The 7978-nt window shown below is 43.0% G+C and overlaps 1 pseudogene; it reads left to right on the forward strand.

The window, feature by feature from the left end:
* The first annotated feature begins 6371 nt into the window (after positions 1–6371).
* Positions 6372–6733, forward strand: LOC119518884 (annotated as a pseudogene).
* The last annotated feature ends 1245 nt before the right edge of the window (positions 6734–7978 follow it).

Consider the following 7978-nt stretch of genomic DNA (forward strand, 5'->3'; position numbering starts at 1 on the left):
AAACAACAAGAATAAGTTAAATAATGGCTTCCATTTGAAACAGAACAGGAAGTTGAGCACTTCCCTACACTCTATCTCCAGGTGTTGCCATAAGGCCCTAGGGGGCCAGATCTCCCCTAGTTGAGATCAACTGGCTGAGAAACTAGAGCTGAAACATGCAGAGTTTTCAATAATGTCCCAGGCCTTGCTTGGGTCATAACTTTATTAGATAATTAAACCACTGAACTGCAGCTATATATGCAATTGTAGACTTGAGTCCATAAGAATCCTGCTCTTATAGAATGGATTTTTGTAAGAATTTAAAGAGAAAATCCCTAAAATATCTAAACTCAGGTAATCTTGCATAAAGAGATCAAATATATCTCTTAATTCATTAATATTTTAAAATAAATTATCAATTTTACCTCCAAACATGTATTACAGGCAGGATATTTCTAATTGGAAAAAATAGTAATTTTGCCAATGCTGCACTATTTATAGTTTCATATCTGAGAAGCCCATTTCTCCACTTTGTTGAAAAGGGGAAAATCAATGTTCTAGAGAGAACAGAAGGGACAGTCTCTCACTCCAAGTCATACATGCAAAGGGAGTTCCAAGGGACTAGTGAGGGTAGATTCAGTCATATACTTGGAGGAATATGATTCAAAGGGTGGGAAAGTGCTAGAAAATAAGAGGTATGCAAGGCAACAGATACACTGTGTAGGCAGACTGGGAAAGCTTGATTCATCTGATGCAACTGGGTCACCTGGGGCCAGAGAGTCAGAAGGAATCATTTCCATTCTCCCCTGACCAGAGTCCCTAAGGGAAATGATGGCTCAGTGGTAAAGCAACAAGGAAATGTGCTAATGAGGGACACAGGGCAGTGTGGAAATGAGCAGCTACAGGAAAGCTGTAAATAAGACTTTTTTGCTCTCCCTCATCCTCTGTACTTTTGGCATGGTTGTTTTTCATGGTGTCTTCAGTCTGGCTGGGGAACCAACACCTGACTGCTTCCTACATCTTCTCTGGGGACACAGCTTCAGTCTTCATTACCAAACACCTAGGAAGGAATTTGGACTTTCACAGGAAGGCCTTCCTCTCATAAGTATGATCAGGGTAAGGAGCTGCAGAAAATTGTCAGGGAAAATGGATGCCAAAATTTTTATCTGATGCCATCTGAACAGAATGCAGCACTGCCCAGAGCCCAGGAACCACCCAGCTCCTTTGCTTCCTTAAGAAAATACAGTAGGAGAACCTAAGATGGCGGCTAGGTGAGACAGGGCAAAAAAAACACCTCCATGAAAAATACTAGACAAAAACCAGAAAGTGACCCAGAATACCGGTTTCAGCATGCACCAGCTGGACGAGGTCTGCTAGTACACAGGGGCCATATACTTAATGAAACCGGGAGTCTGCATTCTGAAATGAGTGAGTAAGGGCTGGAAGATCTGTAGCCATGCTGCTGTGTGGGAAGCCAGGGGTTGGCATTTGGAGACTGACTGGCTCTTTAAAAAAAAAAGGAAAAACGCAGGAGTGGCTGCAGTTGTGACAGTGGGAACCATGCAGTAAAACACAGCAAGAGAGGGCTGAGCCAGCATCTTGGTGTCTGGCCTGGAGGATAGACTGCTGCAGATACCCTCAGGGCCAGGGGAATGGAGGGGAGAGCCTGAAGCAGAAAGAAACCCCATGGCTTGCAGCTGGCTTCCCAGAGGGCTGGATAAACTCCTGCCTGGGGCTGTGCCCTCAGCTCAGAGCCCCACCAGTTGTCCCAGAGCTGGGAAGGAGGAACTGTGCAAGGAGTGGGGTTGAGATGCCCCATTTGGCCATCTTTACTTCCAGCTGAGAGCACCCCTGCATGGCCAGTGGCCCGGGGCTTCACTTGAAGGATGGCATGCACTGGTGACATAGCATAGCCTTCCCTCAGCAGAGGTCCTGGAAGATCACAGCTGAGAAAGGGGGCCCACTCAGAAAACCCAGGGATGCTACAGTAAGTCTGGTGGTTTGTGGGTAGGTGAGAGAAAGGATCTAGGGCTGAAATGAAATGAAGGCTTAGACTCTTGCTGCAGCCTTGAATCTCTGGGAATCTGAGGGATCTGAAAATTAAAGCTGCCCTTCCTCCCTGGCCACCCGGACACAGCCCCACATTCAGGGTGGACGGCTCCAGCAACACACCCAAACTGAGTTCACCAACTGAATCCCACAAGAATCATTTCCCCACACACCACAGGGACAAGGTTGAAGAGAACTGACTTGAGTGGTATAGGTGACTCACAGAGGCCATCTGCTGATTAGTTAAAGTGTATGCCACCAACTTGTTTTCTGAAAAATTAGATTGGTATCTTTTATTTATAACTTGAAAGAACCCTATCAAGCAAAGCAAATGCCAAGAGGCCAAAAACAACAGAAAATCTTAATGCATATGATAAAACCAGACGATATGGAGAACTCAATTCCAAACACACAAATCAAAATGCCAGAAGAGACTCAGTACTTGGCACAATTAATAAAGAACTACAATCAAGGAACAAAAACATGGCAAAGGATTTAAAGGACATCAAGTAGCCATGGCCCAGGATATAAGCAACATAAAGAAGACCCTAAAGAGCATAAAGAAGACATGCAAGAGTAAATAAAAAAAATAGAAGATCTTATGGAAATAAAAGAAACTGTTGGCCAAATTAAAAAGAATCTGGATACTCATAATACAAGATTAGAGGAAGTCAAACAACGTCTCAGTGTCCTAGATGTCCACAGAACAGAAAATGAAAGAAAAAAAGAATGGAGAAAAAAATCAAAAAAATCTAAATGGATCTCAGGGATATGATAGATAAATAAAACGTCCAAACTTAAGACTCATTTGTGTCCCCCAGAAGGGGAAGAGAAGGGTAAAGGTCTAGAAAGAGTATTAAAAGAAATAGTTTGGGAAATATCCCCAATCTTCTACACAATATAAATACACAAAGCATAAATGTCCAGTGAACTCCAAATAGAATAAATCCAAATAAACCCACTCCAAGACATATTCTGATCAGACTCTCAAATACTGAAGAGAGAAGCAAGTTCTGAAAGCAGCAAGAGAAAAGCCATTCACCACATACAAAGGAAACAAGGTAAGACTAAGTTGTGACTACTCAGCAGCCACCATGGAGGCGAGGAAAGCAGTGGCATGACATATTTAAAATTCTGAGAGGAGAAAATTTCCAACCAAGAATACTTTATCCAGCAAAACTCTCCTTTGAATTTGAGGGAGAGCTTAAATTTTTCACAGACAAACAATGCTGAGAGATTTGCCAATAAAAGACCTGCCCTACTTCAGATACTAAAGGGAGCCCTACTGACAGAGAAACAAAGGAAGGAGAAAGAGATATAGAGAATTTTAACAGACATATATAGAACCTTACATCCCAAATCACCAGGACACTCATTTTTCTCTAGTGATCATGGATCTTTCTCCAGAAGGGACCATAAACTGGGACATAAAACAAGCCTCAATAAATTAAAAAAAAAATTGAATATATTCAAACCACATTGTCTGACCACAATGGAATACAAACAGAAATCAATATTTTTTGAATTGTAACTCCACTATTTACTTCCTACATGATAAAATACAGAAAACTCTAATGATAAATCAGTGGTTTTGAACTCAACATAAAATACGTAATTTTATACAACTATATAAAGGTGGGGGATGGAGGAGTATAGGAACATAGTTTATGGGTCCTATTGAGTGGAGGTGATATCAAAGAAAAACAAGATTGCTAAGGATTTAAGAGGTTAATTTTAATTCCCACAGTAAACACAAAGAAATTATCAAAGAATATGACCATAGAGATGAAAAGTTGAATATGGTTTAAGAGAAATGGGGGGAAGGGGCAGTGGGGAGTTAAGAAAGGAGTGTAGGGTTGCTGTTTGAGGTGAAGGGAAATTCCAGTAAGGGATGGTGGGAAAGAGCATTACAACATTCTAAATGTGATTAATCCCACTGATGGAATGCTAGGTAGGGGGTGGAATGGGAAGATTTAGGCTGTATATATGTTTCCACAATTGAAAAAAAAATAAAAAGAAAGTCTAAATAGATGACAACTGAATGCCAAGGATGAACCTGGATGGGATCAGAGGATGGAGGACAGGAGGCTCAAAGGGACACAGTAGAGACATAGGGAAAAGGAAATATAGAATGTAAGCTTTGTATCATTGTTGAATCTCTTGTACTTCTTAGCTGTGCTTAATGGGATTGCATAAAAGAATGTTCTTGTTAATGGGAAGTGTAATATGTGAATTACAGGGTTTGTTCAAGGAAAGAAAAGAAAATACAGTAAAGTATTTACAATATACTTAAAATTATTGCACATATATTCAGAAACCTCTGTGAAAACACACAGGTGACACAGGTGACATAGCCACTGTAGTGTCTGCTCCCTTGGATTTCACAGTATACTGCAGAAGTCCAGTTCCTTTGAAATAAGCTCATGTAAACAAATGTTTCTCATGATACATCATAAGACGAAAGATACAACAGAGTAATAGATAGCCATGGCAGTTATTTATAAAGAATATCCTGGGAAGCCATTTGCACATGAAGGTACAGAATCAAGACTTGGCATCAGCAATGGACTGTCAAAAATACAGATCAAACATAAAACATATAAATTAATTTGCTTAAATGAAAAATAGAAATTTTGGCATGTACACTAGGCATGCAATGCCTGGTTATGTGAAATAAGTCGTATTCTTTACATTTTTCTTACTAGCCACACTGGCCACATGGAACCAAGAAACAATACCCAAACATTAGATTTTATTCTTCTTGGGTTTTCAGAGGGACCAGAATTGCAACCCTTCCTCGTTGGTCTTTTCCTGTCCATGTACTGGTCACCATCTTTGGGAACTTACTCATCATCCTGGCCACCACTACTGACTCCCACCTCCAAACACCCAGGTACTTCTTCCTCTCCAACCCTGTCCTTTTCTGGCATGTGTTTGGTTTTTACCACCACCCCAAATATGCTGGTGAATTTTCAGACACCAAAACCAAAGCCATTTCCTATGCAGGCTGCCTCACACAGATGTACTTTTTCTTAGTCTTTGCAGCATTGAAGGACTTCCTCCTGGCCATGATGGCTTATGACTGCTTCATGGCCATTTGTCAACCACCTGCACTACATGGTTAAGATGAACTCCTGGACCTGTGTCCTGCTGGTTTGGAGACAACATATTCCTCATTTAGGTGTGCTACTCTGGCCCATTTACCAAGTGACCAGAAGAGCTGCTAGTTTGAGTGTGGACTGGAACAAGACAAGGCTCTGCAACAGGTCCAGTCTGCTGTGCAAGCCACTCTGCCACTTGAACCGTATGATCCAGCTGACCCCAATGGTGCTGGAAATTGTCAGTGGCAAATAGAGATACTGTTTGGAGCCTTTGGTAGGCTGCTATAGGAGACTCACAACGCAGGCCCCTTAGGATTTTGGAGTAAAGCTTTACCATCCTCTGCAGATAACTACTCTCCATTTGAGAAACAGCTATGGTCTGCTACTGGGCCTTCTAGAGACAGAATGCTTAACCATGGGCCCACCAAGTTACCATGAGACCTGAGCTACCTATCATGAGCTGGGTATTTTCTGACCCACTGAGCCATAAATTTGTGCATGCACAGCAGCACTCCATCATAAAATGGAAATGGTATATATGAGATAGAGCTTGAGCAGGTCCTGAAGGTACAAGTACGTTACATGAGGAAGTGGCCCCAAATGCCCATGGCCCCCCACTCCTTTCACATTACCTTCTCTTTCCCAGCCCCACAGCTATGGCATCTTGGGAAGTTTCTTACAATCAGTTGACTGAAGAAGAGAAGGCTCGGGCCTGGTTTTACAGATGGTTCTGCATGATATGTAGGCACCACCCAAAAGTGGACAGCTGCAGCACTGCAACCCCTTTCTGGAATGGCCCTGAAGGACAGTGGTGAGGGGAATTCCTCCCGGTGGGCAGAACTTTGAGCAGTGCACCTGGTTGTTCACTTTGCTTGGGAGGAGAACTGGCCAGAGGTGCATTTGTATACTGATTCCTGGGCTATTGCTAATGGTTTGCCTGGATGGTCAGGGACTTGGCAGGAACATGATTGGAAGATTGGTGACAAAGAAGTGTGGAGAAGGGGTATGTGGATAGACCTTTCTGAGTGGGCAACAACCATGAAGATATTTCTGTCCCATGTGAATTCTCACCAGAGGGTGACTTCAGATGATTTTTAATAACCCAATGGATAAAATGACCTGTTTGGAGGGATACCAATCAGCCTCTTTCCCCAGCAACTCCTGTCCTTGCCCATTGAGCTCATGGACAAAGTGGTACGGTTGGTAGGGAGGAACAAGTCGGTCAGAAGCCGCGCCGCAGCCATGGCTTTTAAAGACACCGGAAAGACGCCTGTGGAACCAGAGGTGGCGAATTCACCGCATTAGGATCACCCTGACGAGCCGGCAACGTGAAGTCTCTGGAGAAGGTGTGTGCTGACTTGATCCGAGGTGCAAAGGAAAAGAATTCAAAGTGAAGGGACCTGTTCGGATGCCTACCAAGACCCTAAGAATCACTACCAGGAAAACACCTTGTGGTGAAGGATCAAAGACTTGGGATCGTTTCCAGATGAGAATCCACAAGTGACTCATTGACTTGCATAGTCCTTCAGAGATTGTTAAGCAGATTACTTCCATCAGTATTGAGCCAGGTGTGGGAGGTTGAAGTCACCATCGCAGACGCCTAAGTCAACTATTTTTAATAAACTGTCAGGTTGCTAAAAAAAAAAAAAAAGGTTGATTACATTGGACCACTTCCATCATGGAAGGGGCAGTGATTTGTTCTTACTGGAATAGACACATACTCCAGATATGGGTTTGCCTTCCCTGCATGACATGCTTCTGCCAAAACTACGATACATGGACTTACACAATGCCTTATCCACCATCATGGTATTCCACACAACATTGCTTCAGACCAAGGAACCCACTTCACAGCAAATGAAGTGAGGGAATGGGCACTTGCTCATGGAATTCTGTGGTCTTACCATGTTCCTCATCATCCAGAGGCAGCTGGGTTGATAAACAGCGGAATGGCCTGTTGAAGACTCAATTGCAGTGCCAACTAGGTGGCAATACCTTGCAGGGCTAGGGCAGTGTTCTCCAAGAGGCTGTGTATGCTCTGAATCAGGGTCCAATCTATGGTGCTGTTTCACCCATAGCCAGGATTCATGGGTCCAAGAATCAGGGGGTGGAAACAGGAGTGGCACCACTATCACTCCTAGTGATCCACTAGGTAAATTTTTGCTTCCTGTCCCTGCAAGCTTAAGTTCTGCTGGTCTACAGGTCTTGGTTCCAAAAGGAGTGCTTCCCACCAGGAAACACAATAATCCCATTGAACTGGAAGTAAGACTGCCACCTGGCCTCTCTGGGCTTCTTATGCCTCTGAATCAACAGGCAAGGAAGGGGGTTACTGTACTGGCTGGGGATTGATTGATCCTGATTATCAAGGGAAATAGCACTGCAACTACACAATGTAAGTAAAGAAGAGTTTTCCTGGAATACAGGGAGATCCCTAGGGCATCTCTTAGTACTACCATGCCCTGTGATTAAAGTCAATGGAAAACTGCAACAAACCCAATTCAGCAGGACTACCAATGGCCAAGAAACTTCAGGAATGAGGGGTTTTGGTCACCCCCACCATGCACAAGAACCATGGCCAGCTGAAGTGCTTGCTGAGGGTAAAGGGAACATGGAATGGGTACTGGAAGACGGTAGTGATAAATATGAACTACAGCCACATGACCAGTTACAGAAATGAGGACTATGATTGGCATGAATATTTCCTCCTTGTTTTGTTATGATTATGTTTCTATTTGTAAGAGCAAATATCTTTCCTTTCTTCTCTCTTATTCCCTTATCATATGGCATGCCCCATACTGTTTTATTTTGCTGTATCTAAGCTAACTGAAATCAATTTCAAGAGCTAATGT

The sequence above is a fragment of the Choloepus didactylus genome, chromosome 22, assembly GCF_015220235.1.
Source record: "Choloepus didactylus isolate mChoDid1 chromosome 22, mChoDid1.pri, whole genome shotgun sequence".
Classification (NCBI taxonomy): Eukaryota; Metazoa; Chordata; class Mammalia; order Pilosa; family Megalonychidae; genus Choloepus; species Choloepus didactylus.